This window comes from Desmodus rotundus, chromosome 10 (genome assembly GCF_022682495.2).
Source record: "Desmodus rotundus isolate HL8 chromosome 10, HLdesRot8A.1, whole genome shotgun sequence".
NCBI lineage: Eukaryota > Metazoa > Chordata > Mammalia > Chiroptera > Phyllostomidae > Desmodus > Desmodus rotundus.
This window is the reverse complement of record NC_071396.1, coordinates 96188885-96203892: the sequence shown is the minus strand read 5'-3', so window position 1 is coordinate 96203892 and position 15008 is coordinate 96188885. Positions and strand designations below refer to the sequence as shown.

General features: G+C 46.4%; 1 protein-coding gene across 3 annotated transcripts in view; it reads left to right on the top strand.

Moving 5' to 3' along the window:
* Positions 1 to 5283: 5283 nt before the first annotated feature.
* The window catches only part of DYM (dymeclin), a 286983-nt gene continuing 277258 nt past the window's right edge, over positions 5284 to 15008 (top strand). Inside the window, exon 1 of one of the 3 annotated variants that reach the window (XM_053912308.2) lies at positions 5284 to 5417. The gene's annotated coding sequence lies outside the window, so the exon portion shown is untranslated. Of the gene's footprint in view, positions 5418 to 9337; positions 9407 to 11451; positions 11720 to 15008 lie in introns of those variants that run through there. The other 2 variants (XM_053912309.2, XM_024580592.3) reach the window with 2 other exon arrangements.

Sequence of the window (15008 nt, the reverse complement as noted above, 5' to 3'; positions counted from 1 at the left end):
CCATGGCCTCCGGGGTCTGTTGGGTTTGACTGGTGGGAATCTGCGGCAGCGATGGGAAGAGAGGAGTGAGGCCGGGGTATTTATTCCCTTGGCCACCTCCCTTCAAGGCCTCCTCAGACCAAGTGCGTTCCTCAGAGTAAAGGCACTTCAGGGTGGCCCACTCCACATGCCTCCCCTCGCTTTCCACCGACCTCTCCTCTCCTTGGCCATTTGGGCTGAGGGCTGGTAACACCTCTCACTGGCTCTGGGTCACTGCTTTGTCTCGGTACCATGTGATTTCTGGAACACTGACCGACACAATGAGCGTAAGTACTGCCTGCCACATAGATTATATGTGGTCTGGTGGCACGCCCTCAGGCAAGCGTTGCTTCCTGGGGTTAATTACCTTGTCCTCCTAATTACCTTGACTGGTTGGTGCAGAGGCCTGATGCCCAGGGGCAGTATTTGGGACGTTTCCTTGGCCACTCCCATGTTGGGGCTCTTGTTTTCTGAATCCCAACCCCACACCTTCGTATTTCTTGGTTTACCTCTTATTTATTATGTTTTCAGTAGCACACCAGTTTTCTTAATTCAATACTATTAAGAGTTTGAATATTAAAAGGGTTTCAGGATAATTTTGTAAAGATCCCCCAGGTCATTCCAGTTCATTTAAATCCGCCTTTCCTGAGAATTGCAGATCTTCTAGGCCTTTGCCACTTCCTTCTTTTTTTTTTTTTTTTTTTAATTTTAGAGAGAAAGAGAGGGAGAGAAACATCAATTGGTTGCCTCTCATAAGCGCCCTAACCAGGGATGGAACCCACAACCCAGGCATATGCCGTAACTGGGAATCCGGGAATGGAACCTGTGGAAAGCTTTCGCTCTGCAGGACAGCGCCCAACCAACTGAGCCACACTGGTCAGGGGGCCTTTTCCACTTCTAACTATCTCCCTCTTGAGCACTGATTCCCAATCTTGTATTTTACATACCAGAAATAAATTGAAAAGCTGTAATATTTTCATGAAAGATGACATTTTGACACCAAAAGTGAAAAAGAACTTTAGGGTAAAGGTTAACAGCAGCCCATTTGTTGGAATAAGTTCATGAAAAATATTTTTATGAAAAAATTCATTATTTTGTCCATGTTTTTTTTTCTTTCCTACAATCTCTCACTGTACATTTCAGGGTTGCCTTTCTAGTAAGAGTTCCTACTCGTTAAACATGCTGGCACCGAGCAAAGGTATTTCACACACGTGATCTTATCTGATCCTTACAAAACTTTGAAATACAGCCAAAGAAACAGGATCATAGAGTGTAAATATGTTACCTGGAGAGTCTAGGATGTCAAAGCCACACGGTGCGTTGTCTTTAAGTACCGACCACCAACAGGGCCGTCACAGCCGTTGCCACCTTGTGAGTGAGACCTTAGTGGGAGCAACTGGGCAGAGATGGAGAGGGGGGAGTTTGGACTCATCACTGGTTCTGGATTTGTTTTAAAGTTCTAATTTTGCTCTCTTTGCACTATGACTTTTTAACTTGCCTAGTTTTCAATAACTACTTTTTGCCTTAGTTAATCTTAACTGCATTTCCTGTCTCTCTTTGTGAGACAGGCTCATTTTCTTAGGTACTTACTCAAAGCTCACCTGGAAGACTCCGGTTTTATCACTTTATTATATTTTTGTATTATTAAGCTGCCTTTCCAGTCACCAGGTGAATCAGCACGTCTACAAAGTGGCCACCACTGATGTTTTGATCAATCTAACAGACCGATGGTATTGAAAAGAACTTTTCACCACTAATTTTAAGCCCCCTGAACTCTAAAGCTAAATTTCCTGGGTTCGCTCATAATCAAAGGGAAGGAGGGGAGGGAAGTTTCCTTGTGGTTTCTTCCCCAGGGAGCTACTGGCTCTTCAGTCCTCAAAGCTGTATTCATTTACATGGTGGCAGCTCCTTAAGGAAGAGGCAGAGGCGGTGGGCAAACTTGTGTAAGTGAAGCAAGAGGTTGAAATTGAGGACTGAGGGGCCAGTGTGTAATAGTCACAAAGTACACTAAACACTCCAAATATTAAGCTTTTGTGGACCTTGGGTACATCTAGCCCAACCCTCTCATTTCTACGAAGGACAGAAAATGTTTAAAGAAGTAGCCTAGATGCTGGAACAAGGTGAGAGTGGAGTCTCCTGCAGGGCTGCTGCGTGCAGTTGGGCTGGGTGTTCAGAGGGCGTCACTCCCGTGGACAGCAATGTGAACAATGCCCATAGACCTACACGTTGCACACCCACAGCTGTACACAGGTTCTACTGCTTGCCATTCAGCCAGTGAAGTTTCTTCCTTCCTTAGTGTATTCATTTTGTGCTGCAGAACAAGTGACCGGAAACTTAGTGGCCTAAAACAATGCAACTTGATTGTCTCATGGTTTCTGTAGGTCAGAAACCCGGGGTTGGTACGGCTGGGTTCTCTGCTCAGGATTTCCCTGGGCCGAAATCAGGATGTTGTCCAAGTGGGTCTGCAGTTCTCGTCTGGGCTTCCAAGCTCACTGGTTGTGAGCAGGATTCATTTCATTGAGGTTGCAGAACTGAATGTCCCTGTTTTCCCTCCAGTCAGCTGGGGACGGCTCTCAGCTCCTAGAGGCTGCCTGCCCTTCCTTGGCACGTGGCCCCAGTAGGCTGCTCACCCGGATTTTCACTTCCTTGCAGGGCAGCCAGGGCACATCTCTGACTTCTATCTAATCTGAGATGAGCAGAGAAGGTTCTCTGCTTTTAAAAGTGCTCATGTGATTAAATCAGACCTATTTCCATAATCTCCCTGTTTTCAGGTCAACTCAACTGTGACCTTAATTATAATCGCAAAATCCCTTCTCAGAAGTTTGGTGTTTGGGAGAACACTGGGGGCCAGGAACCCAGGGGTGGCGGGGGCGTCTTGGAAGTCTGTCTACCACCTCCTGCTGACTAAATGATTCTAGTCCTTCAGTTACTTGGGATTCCACTTTGGATCTGAATTGCATGGTCTCCACCTATCAATGCCCTAGGCTTCACTGATTTTAAACATGAAGGGTTTATAATCTTGAAATTTAAAGTGCTACTCAGGGTAGCCTTTTCTGCCCCCGTGTCGGATGGCGAGAAATAATTTCAGGTGAGGGCCAGAGGAAGCACTTAAATAGCGTGTTTCACAGAAGGCGGCTCATAATCCTGTGGAAACATGTTTCGGCAGGGAAATGCAATTTCAAACCCAAATGGAACCCTCCAGAGTGGTAAAAATGAAAGGTCAAGTGTTGGAAGGATGGACAGAAAGGGTTCGTATATGTTGCCAGTGGGAGTGTAAACTGGTAGAACTTTGGAAAAGAATTTGGTATCATCTGACAAAGTTGAACATGCACCTACGAATCTTCCAGGACTGAGCCCTTAACCTGTGAAATCCGATGTTGTCTTGGTAGGTAGTGTCTGAATTAAGCTGAATTCTCCGACACCTGGCTGCTGTTGGAAAATTGCTTGGTGGTCTGGGGGAACACCCCTCCCCCCCACACTGGAAATTGGCCCAGGACCCTTTTAGCCACATTTTAATACCACACCATCAGGGAAGCCTTCTGTTCTCCCTGTTAGAGGGTCTGTTGCCCCTTGTAGGAGGAAGCTTCTGCAGGTGACCTTGCACTGCAGAGAGCTGGGTACCTAGTGTGTCTCACAGGATGGTGAGCTCCTTGCAGACAGCCACCTCCCACAGTGCCTCTGCGGATACATTCGCTAAATGTTTTGGAACTAAATAGAAAAAAGTGCAGCACCGTTAGAAATTGCCAAATGCTAAATCAACCACTTGAATCTCTCCCCCTGACATTTTAGTAGCCCGTGATAGGGCAGTTTCAACGACCTTGTCAAACAGCTAAGCCACTGTTCTGACCCCTGGCGACCTGGGGGAGGGCTTGGAGGTTCCCGTCCCTGCTATTCTGTGGTCTTTCCTCTAGATACCCCCATCTCCATTCTCCACGCCAGGGCAGGACATACCACAGACTATGTCGTCAGTCCCTTAGGCTCATGCTGCTAACTTCTGGGAGGGTCACTTTGCCTAATGAGACCAGCAGTCTCATTACTGCGTAGTCACACCCTCCTACAAAACATCGTGTGTGTCCGAAAATGATTTTTACCTATTTGACTCACTGGCACCAATAAATCTGGCCATGTCCTCTGAGGTCAGTTGCATTTCAGATCTTCCCTGGATTAGCTGTTTGTACCCCGTGTGGAGGGTTGAATTATGTTCCCACCCCACTCCCACCCCACCCCCAAACTCATATGTTTAAGTTCTGACCCCTGGTACCTCCCAATGTGACCTTATTTGGAAGCAGGATCATTGCAGATGGAATTAGTTTATATGAGGTCATCAGGGTGGGCCTTAATCCAGTATGACTGGTATCTTATAAAAAAGAGGAAATTTGGACACAGACTTGCAGACAGAACACCAGGAGAAGATGAAGGCAGAGACCAGGTGCCCCTTCTACAAGCCAAGGAAAGCCAAGGACAGCCAAGGACAGCCAACAAGCCAGCAGAAGCCCGAGGGAAGCATGGGGCAGCTTCTCCCCTGCAGCCCACAGAGAGAACCAGCTCTGCCCATACCCTCATTTCAGACTTGTGGCTTCCAGAACTTTGAGACGATACATCTCCATTGTTCAAACCGTCCAGGTTGTGGTGTTCTTGTTACAGCGGCCCCAGCAAATTAACACACCCTGGTGCTAGCCTGCGTTAGTCGGAACGTCAGGTGACCGTGCGCGCACAGGTGGAGGCACCAGCAAACAGCTCCTCCAGGACTGCCTTTCCCAGCGAGTGGAAGCGGGCCGGCAGCCAGGTGCCCGGCTCGGATGCCAGCTTTGTCATGTTGGAGGGTTCGTTTAACTTGCGAGTGTAAAATGTGGACGATGAATAAGTGCTTCTTCTGGGGGGTCAGAGTGACTATTAAATGAGTTAATATCCCTGAAACTTTCACAACAGTGCGTGGCCCAGGCAGGTGTTTTCAAAACACCATTAATACTCTTTTGTGACCCATCCTAATTTGTCCCCAGAGGAAGGACACCGTGACAACGGCACCGAGCGCCCTCCCCAAGGGCCCTCCTGCAGTGATGCAGCCCACGGCTCCTCTCAGGGGGAAGAGTGGGAACTGTCACCACAGTCCTGGCTGTCCAGGTGGCTTTCTCCCCAGGCTTAGCCTCAGGGCTCAGGAAAGGGGAGGACAAATGGGGGCTCTGTGGACATAAATGTGTAGCTGGGCTCTGCTGCAGGCCGGGGGGATTGGAAAATGAATCGTGTGGCCTCTGCCAATTAATTCTGCCAAACAGGCAGGCACCTCCCACCCCCCCTGAACTGCCAACCACTGCCTTCTGAGCACGCAACTTGGCCCGTGGCAGTGTCTTCCTCGGCTGGTAACAGCAGGCCTGGCAGGGGATTCGCTCTCACAGCAGCAGGTAAGGACTCAGGTGATGCCAGTTCAGGAGCCTGCTCAGTCCAGTCCCGTGCGCAGCTTCCAGGCTGTGTGGTCCTTGTCCAAACCCTCATGTCCCCAGGCCCAGTTCCTCATCTCTAAAATAAAGGGACCTGCTCAGTTGCCAGTGGTCCTTCCCAGCTGTAATTTTATTTGACTACCTGTTCAGCCAGCCTCTGCTGCAGCACGCGTAGGAACTGTAATCTCATTTTTTCTTCCAGGTAGACAACCTCACTACTACTAAGCTTACTTTCTCTTAACCTATTGGGAAGTGCTTCCTGAGTCATTCAACAACTTTCTAGGCCAACCCTTTCTCTTAGGGTTGTTTGGAGATGTAAACAAAATAACAGCGTAGCTCAGGGCAAATGACCTGTAATGGGAATTGTTGATTTTTAGTACTGATAATGTTGGCGTAGGTTCTTTAATGGAGCTGAAATCTGCATCCGGTGACCCTCAGCCTTTGGTATTCATTTGGTTCCCTGGACAACACAAAAGAAGTCTAGTCATGCCCCCGAGAACATTTCATTTACCTTAATGAAGTTGTTCATACCGATGTCTGTCTGCCATTCCCCACGGGCCAGGATTTCCAGACCTCTCACCCTTCCCAGGTCAGTCTAGTTCTGGTTAATCATATCCTGCTTGCAAGGAGGGCCCATGAGCCAGACAGCATAATGTCTGAGCTACCGCCACCTGGATTACGCAGGGGAGCTAACATTTATTGAGAAAGGCATGCTGCTTCGTGCATTACTGAATTCTCACAGCACCCAGGAGATCGGAATGAGGGGTTACTGTCTCCATTTCACAGACAGGAAAATGTGGCTCAGAGAAGTAGCTGTCACGGGATGCATGTCTGTGTCCCCCAAATATTGACACACAACCCTGACCGCCAACGAGGTGGCATTAGGAGGTGGGGCCTTCTGGAGGCCATCAGGGTTAGATGAGGTCGAGAAGCCTGCGACCTCACATGGGATCAGGGTCTCTACGAGAAGAGAGATCTGAGAGACCTGAGCTTGCTTTCTGTGCCACGTGACGGTCCGACGAAAAGACGCCATCCACACACCAGGAAAAGGAGAACCAGGCACCAGGTGTGCCAGGTATGCTTTGATCTCGGACTTCCCCATGGTCAGAACTATGAAAATAAGTGTCTGTTGTCTAGACCACCCAGTCTGTGGAATCCTGTTAGAGCAGATAACTAAGAACTAGGAGAGGAGCTTTCCCCAAGTCATTCAGCTCCTAGTTGCGGAACCAGAATTCAAACACAGGTCTGACTCCCAAAGCCTGTCTTTCTCAGGGAAACGGGAAAGCTGAGCACTGATGTTGCAACAGGCCCGAAGCAGTAAACCGGGGGTAGTCCAGGTGCTGCTCGTGGAGTGGCCTTCCTGTAGGCAAAAGGTCCTTCAGGTTCTAAAACGAGACTCAGCCCCACTCCAGGTGAAGACTGTACTCACACGTGAAGTACAGTCAAGGTTGTGGGTTTGTTCCCCAGTCAGCGTACTTGTAAGAATCAACCAATCCAATGCATCAACACGTGGAACAAAACAAATGTTTTTCTCTCTCTCTTCTGTCCTCTAGCTCTCTAAAAATCAATCAATAACAAATTAAAGCAACACAAATGTATTATTTTATAGGCGAGAAGTCTGACATGGTCTCACTGAGTTAAAATTCGGGTATTGACAAGAATACGATCCCTTCTGGAGGCTGTAGGGGACAATTTGTCACCTTCCTTTTCCATATTTAGAGGCCACCGCCCACATTCCCAGTCTCTTGTCATCTTTATGGCCAGTCATGCCTGGTCCTCCCTCACATTGCCTCACTTGATCTTCCAGAGCTGCTTTTTTTTTTTTTTAATTATTTTATTGTTGTTCAATTACAGTTGTCTGCATTTACTCCCCACCCCTCCCCCTACCTCCCTCCCACTTCTCTCCTTTCCTTTCACCCTCCCCCTTGTTTTGTCCATGTGTCGTTTTTTTAAAAATATATTTTACTGATTATGCTATTACCGTTGTCCCATTTCCCCCCCTTCACTCCACTCCATCCTGCACACCCCCTCCCTCCCACATTCCCCTCCTATAGTTCATGTCCATGGGTCATACATATAAGTTCTTTGGCATCTACATTTCCTATACTATTCTTACCCTTCCCCTGTCTATTTTTCACCTATCATTTATGCTTCTCATTCTCTGTACCTTTCCCCTCCTTCCCTCCTCCCACTCCCCTGTTGATAACCCTCCATGTGATCTCCATTTCTGTGGTTCTGTTCCTGTTCTAGTTGTTTGCTTAGTTTTCTTTTGTTTTTGTTTTAGGTGTGGTTGTTAATAACTGTGAGCTTGCTGTCATTTTACTGCTCATATTTTTTATCTTCTTTTTCTTAGATAAGTCCCTTTAACATTTCATATAGTAAGGGCTTGGTGATGGTGAACTCCTTTAACTTGACCTTATCTGAGAAGCACTTTATCTTCCCTTCCATTCTAAATGATAGCTTTGCTGGATACAGTAATCTTGGATGTAGGTCCTTGTCTTTCATGACTTTAAATACTTCTTTCCAGCCCCTTCTTGCCTGCAAGGTCTCTTTTGAGAAATCAGCTGACAGTCTAATGGGAACTCCTTTGTAGGTAAATGTGTCCTTTTCTCTTGCTGCTTCTAAGATTCTCTCCTTCTGTGTAATCTTGGCTAATGTAATTATGATGTGCCTTGGTGTGTTCCTCCTTGGGTCCAACTTCTTTGGGACTCTCTGAGCTTCCTGGACTTCCTGGGAGTCTATTTCCTTTGCCAGATTAGGGAAGTTTTCCTTCATTATTTGTTCAAATAAGTTTTCAATTGTTTGCTCTTCCTCTTCTCCTTCTGGTACCCCTATAATTCGGATGTTGGAACGGTTAAAGATGTCCTGGAGGTTCCTAAGCCTCTCCTCATTTTTCTGAATTCTTGTTTCTTCATTCTTTTCTGGTTGGATGTTTCTTTCTTCCTTCTGGTCCACACCGTTGATTTGAGTCCCAGTTTCCTTCGCATCACTATTGGTTCCCTGTACATTTTCCTTTGTTTTTCTTAGGATAGCCTTCATTTTTCCCTCTAATTTGCGACCAAATTCAACCAATTCTGTGAGCTTCCTGATTACCAGTGTTTTGAACTGTGCATCTGATAGGTTGGCTATCTCTTCATTGCTTAGTTGCATTTTTTCTGGAGCTTTGATTTGTTCTTTCATTTGGGCCTTTTTTTTTTTTTTTTTTGGTCTTGGCGTGCCTGTTATGTAAAGGGGAGGAGCCTTAGATGTTCATGGGGCGGGGTAATGCTGGTCACTGCACTGTGACCTTGTTTGTGGGGGAGGGGCTGAGAGGGAGCAATGGATCTTGTACCACTCTCTTCTGGTTTTCAGTCACTTCCCTCGCTACCCACAAGCAAAGTGGGCCTTTCTGGTGTTGCTTCCCGAGTGGGTGGGTTTGTGTACGTTCTAGGCCCCTGTGGGTCTCTCCAACGTGCTCTCCTGTGAGGATGGAATTTCTTCCACTGTGGCCTCAACCCCCACGGGTGTTTTCAATCAGAGGTTTGAGGCTTTATTTCCCCATGCTGGAGTGCTGGGTTGTGTGGTCTGTCACCCAATCCACTAGATGCTGCCTTGCCGGCCAGCTGCAGCTTTGCCCACCCCGCTCCACAATCCGCCACCTTGCTGGGTCCACCAGCCACCGCCTTGCCTCGAGTCCTCTCTGCCCGCCAGAGCCGTTTTTATGACTCTCTTCTTCAACCTTTCTAACTTTTTACTTTTGTGATTATATTGGATCCACCCTGACAATACAGGATAATCTCCCTATTTTTAGGTTATCTGATTAGCGACCTTAATGCCACCTGCAACCTTAGTTCCCCTTTGCCACGTAACCTAACATAGTCTTAGGTCTGGAGGAGTAGGATGTGGACATCTCTGGGGGACCTTTATTCTGACGACCACATGGGATAATTTTGAATTTCCAGAAGAGTTACAAGGTACAGAGAGATCCTATATATCCTTCACCCAGTTTCCCTTAATGTTAATATCTTATATAACCATAGCCCATTTGTCAAAACTAGGAAATTAACATAGCTGTAACTAAACCCCAAACCTCATTGGGATTTCATTAGTTTTCCCACTACAGTCTTTTTTGGTTCCAGGACCCAATTCAGCATAACCTGTTGCATTTAGTGGGATGGTTTTCATGGCCTTCCTGTTAGTGTTTCTGCCTAACTAGACACTAAAGTAGTCAAGTCAGTTCAAGTTTTCATGATACTTGTGCAGGCAGTATTGAAAGTTGGTGAAGTTCAAGTTTTCATGATACTTGTGCAGGCAGTATTGAAAGTTGGTGACTGAAGATAAAACTTCACACATTAGATGTATGATTAATAGTTTTCAAAGGACTTACTCCAATGCATGCTTTATATGTCGTGAAAATCATTCTTACTCTTATTCTTTGATTTATGACCTTTACCTAGGAACACTGGTGAGGACTTTAAACAAAAATTATTTATTTTTTAATTTGAAGACATCCCAAAAATACAAAAGGGAGGGGGATGTTAAATTTCACTAATGGGATGGCCCCAAATAAGTGGCTCTTGCTTTATAAAGCCAGTTCTGAAGAGAAGTTTACAATTGTTGCTAGGTCATCTGGGGGTAGGTAGACTGTATAATTTTGGTACAGGTAAAAGTATAAAGTACTCTGAGTTTGGTTTTGGTGCCTGAGTCTCTTTTTGCCATAATTTTAAAATAAAATTCTATATGTAATTCATATTCATTGCAGAAAAATTAGAGACCACATAGGTAAAAACTAATTTTTATCATGCACGATCTCATTCCCCAAAGTTAACAATTGCTAATATTCTATTAGCCTTTCCCCTGTTGGCATATGTATGTAGGTATTGAAAATAGAACTCATTTACAAAAATTGGATAATATTAAAGATACTGTTTTGCTCAATATGTCATGAACGTGTATCACAGCGTTCTTCACAATGGCTGCATAGCAGGGGCACACCTCTTTTTAGCTAGGTTCCTAGTTATCTTGTGTTTTAATATATTTTCCTGTAATCCTTCTGGAAACTCAGGCAACTTAATTGGCAATATATGCTGAAAACTATGTACGATCTGTATACTACTTTTCAGAGTACTCTGGAACATATAAACTGTGTAAGGGAAATAACAGTGATAGATCTATCTCATAGCATTGTTTGGAGAAATAAACAAGTACACATAGAAAACAGTAAATAATTTGAGTTAATTATTATTACCATTATTGTCAATAGTCCTGTGTAGGAAGCATCATCATCATCTCGTACATATTTTAGATGAGGAAATTGGCTGGGAGGGGTGTTATAAAGCTCGAGGACATCAATCTGATGATTTCGGCTCATTTAACGTCAAACTCCATGCTTTGGGCGCTGCAGGGTATGGATTCTCCTCCTTGTGGGACTTGTCCTTTTAAACGTATTTATTTGTTAAAGAGAGTGGAAGGGAGAGAAACATCGCCCGGTTGCCTCTTGTACATGCCCCAACGCTGGATCTGACCTGCAGCCCAGGCACATGCCATGACCTGGAATGAAACTAGCGAAATTTTAAGTTCACTGGCCCATGCTCAACCAAGTCTTGCCGGCCAGGGCAGGACATGCCCTTTTTGACAATATTGCAGTCTTAGACCTGTTAACTGTCTCCATCAAAAATTATTTCCTGGAAGTGAGCCCTCGATATAACAGTTTGAAAAGAAGATAAAAAAATTTAAAAATAGCTAAAATGATAAATTATTTTATTTCCCAATTGTTTTACAGTCCTACAAGGAATTGCTTGACTTTGGGATGATTATTCGGTTGGCACGAGCAGCAGGGTTAAGAAACTTAAACCACGAGAATAAGTGGCGTATTGTTTGAGTCAGGACTCCAGCAGCAGGGAGGAGAGGGCCCATCAGCGTCTGGATTTTGCCACGTGGCTTCGAGGTTGCCCTGGAGGGGATAGGAGGGAGGAGAAACGCCAGAAGGACTACATTTCCCACAAGTCCGCCTGCCGCGTGCCACGTGACCGTCGGCTGGCTCGCGCCCGGCCGTTCGGTTCCCAGCTGCGTTCTCGGCCGCTTCGCTCTTCTTTCCCAGCCTCCCGGCCTCCGCACCGACGCGGCCGGGGCGGGAGCAGAGTCGCGCTGAGTTGGAGCGGGAGCCGGAGCCTCAGAGACACGGAAACATGGAGGCCTGAGCCGGGGGCGATCGTGGCTCCTCCTGTTCCTCCTCTGCTACCGGCTCGTCCGTGAGCTGGAAGCGGTCTCCGCGCCGGCTGAGACAGGTGGGCTGGGAGATCCGCCGGGCCCCCAGCTCCTTGTCAGAGCGGATTAGGGGACGCCCTCTCTCCCCCTCCCCCGGTCAGCGTCGGGAGCGGAGGGGCAGCGCTGCTACGGGGCAGAGAAGGGTTCCTTCCTGCCAATCGGGGATGGGGCCACTCCGGAGAGGCTGTGCCTGAGCCGCGAGGGCTGCCCCACTCCCGTCCCTCCCCCCAGGACACAGGGGCACCTGGAGCCGAGGGGCGAGGGGGCGTGCTACCCGAGAGGGCGAGGGCATCTCCGTCGGCGTCCGGAGCTGGGCTGGGAGCTGGGGCGGGGGGAGACATAAGAGCAAGTTGATCCTTAGGAGGTGGGGCGCTGTCGGTGTGACAAATGGGCGTGTGATGGGTAGGGCGGGCGGTAGTGTTTGTTTTTTCTTTTTTTGACAAGTACATTTTTATTCAGATGTAATTCACATCCCATAAATTTCACTTTTGAAAGGATAATTGAAGTACAACTCAGTGGTATTTCAGCATATTCACAGGGTTGTGCAACTAAATCCACAACATTTTTATCACCCCAAAAAGAATCCCGTAGCCAATGGGCAGTCACTCCTCTCTCCCCTCTTCCCCGTCCTCTGACACCTAGCAGTTTCGTTTTAACTGAAGGGGGAAAGGAGAGTGGGGAGTTGGCTCAAGTGTGTGTGGCCTGGGGGCAGCGGTGGGGAGTGAGGGTAGTGGGTGATAAAGCTGAGGGGATGAGTGCTGGAAGCGGGTAGGTGGACCGACGGGGGCGGGACAGTTGGAGTGGGATCCCTGAAAGGGGAGAAGGGAGGTTGGAAGGAGAGGTGTGTGGACACAAGGTCCTGTGCCGAAAAGATATGAAGACACAAGAGGTGGAGGCCTGGAGAGCAGTGTGACCTTACGGAGCAACTGCACATGGGGGCGCAGGAGTTGAGGGCCCAAGAGAAGGACTGGAGGTGGAAGGGGAGGGAATCTGTAGGAACAGGCGAAATGGTTGCTGCCCAGCACGAAGTTTGTGACCATATAGCTTTCTCGAGGGATTATTCTGCTTTGTAGGTTTGTATTTTATGTAATCCTCTTCTCAACTCAGAGATAGACTGGGCACGTATAAATGTTTCCATTCTGCGGATGAGGAACCCGTCTTTTAGGGGTTAGGTGACTTGCTGAAACTCATAAGGTTAGTAAGTAAATAGGGAAGAATGAGGCGGGGATTAAAGAATAATTGAGGAAACTCTCAGCTGCAGGTGGATTGAGCAGGAGCGGCAGAGAATTGAGGTGGGGCAATGTGACAGGAAGGAGATTCAACTATTAAATATAGTAAGAAGTCTATATTACTATGATAGGTTAAAGACTTTGTTCTTGTACCATTTAAATACAGAGGAGTTCAAACAGCGGAATAATATATACCCCCATGCACCTGTTCCTCAGCTTCAACAATTAGTACTCAGGCTAATTTAGTTTTTTCTCTACCTCTCTCCATTCGTATCCCTATTCCCAAGTATATTTAAACAGGTCATGGGCATACCATTTCTTTTGTAAATATTTGAGTATAGTGTATATCTGTAGAAAACTGAGTTACTCTCTTTTTATTGAATAATAGACCCACAGTACCATTATCACACCTAAAAATAGTGAGCTCTTATTATCATCAGTATCTAGGATTTACTTTTAATTTTTAAAATTGCTCTGAAGTAGAGAAAGAGAAACATCGATTTGTTGTTGCACATACTTATGCATTCTCTGGTTGATTCCTTTTTTAAAAAGATTTATTTATTAATTTTTAGAGAGAGGGGAAGGGTGGGAACAAGAGAGGGAGAGAAACATCAATGTGTGGTTGCCTCTTGCATGCCCCTAACTGGGGACCTTGCCCACATCCCAGGCATGTGCCCTGACTGGGAATTGAACCGGTGACACTTTAGTTCGCAGGCCAGCACTCAGTCCATTGAGCCACACCAGCCAGGGCTGCTGGTTGATTCTTGTATGTGCCCTACCCGGGATCAAACCTGAAACCAGCTGAGCTATCTGGCTGGGAATAGGACTTATCTTTTAAAATGTATTATCCAGCTGATACAAGGGGAATAAGCAGTGCAAAGACTTGGTTGTTTGCTCCCCTGAAAAGTATGATTGTTTTCCTGATTTTTCCAGTGAATCATACTATCCTGTTTTCTTGGTTAGTATGGTTCATCCTTCTACAAGTGTGAAGAATTGTCATTTTGGCTTTTTATGGATCGAGTTTTGTGAGGGCAGAGAAAATAGAAGTAGGATATACTGTGACATGTACAAATAACTATTATGTCTCGTACTGCTCTAACTGCTTAGGCAACTTGATTATGTTTTTCTCTAGAAAATTATACATATCATTACAAGTTGTTTTGTGTGTGTGTGTGTGAGTTTTCTATGACTGCTGTAACAATTGGCACAAGTTTAGTGGTTTAAAACAATAGACTACTTTAAAGTCCTGTGTTTTAGATGTCTGAGATGGGTCTCCCCGGGCTAAAGCCAGTGCGTCATCCAGGCCCTGTCCTTTCTGGAGGTTTCTAGGGAGCATCTGTTTCCTGGCCTCTTCCAGTTTCTAGAAGCTGCCACGTTCCTGGGCTTGTGCCCTCTTTTTTCCATCTTCAAAGCCGGCAGCCTTGCGTCTTGCTGACCATTCTTCTGAAGTCAGTTTCTGACCACAGCTGGGACAGGTTCCCCACTCTTAAGGACCTCCGGGATTAGGTCAGGCCCACCTGGGTAATTCAGGATAATTTCCCCCATCAAGGTCCTTAATTGTAACTGCAGAGGCCCTTCTACCATTCAATCACAAGTTCTGTGGATGAGGATGTGGATGTCTTTGGGGCTGTCATTCTGCCCACCACAGTGTGTTTGGGATATTTTGCTGAGTCTTAAGAAAATAGGTGATTTCTTTTGCTGCTATAACTGCAATGTGTAGTCTTTCACTTTGTAGGAGGTGGGAGTGGTTAGTGCTGGAGAGGACTGTTCAATTTCCTTCTTAATGACAGTAAACAGACATATGGGAAAACCTGTGACACGGAGTATAGGCTTTGGTAAAATGAGACCTTTAAAAGTGATTAAGTATAAAAAGCCATGTAACAGCATGTAAAGTTTTTCTGCATTTTACTTTGGTCTCTTTTTAATATTCATGTTTCTATACTTGTAGTCAGAGTGTGTATAATCTCAGCTGACACTTGAAGTCCTAGATCACAGGGCAGTGATGGTTCCTGTGCCCAGAGGGGCGGGCGGGGCATTTTGTCCCACTGCGTGATGGAGGCACCTGCAACTCTACAGGACG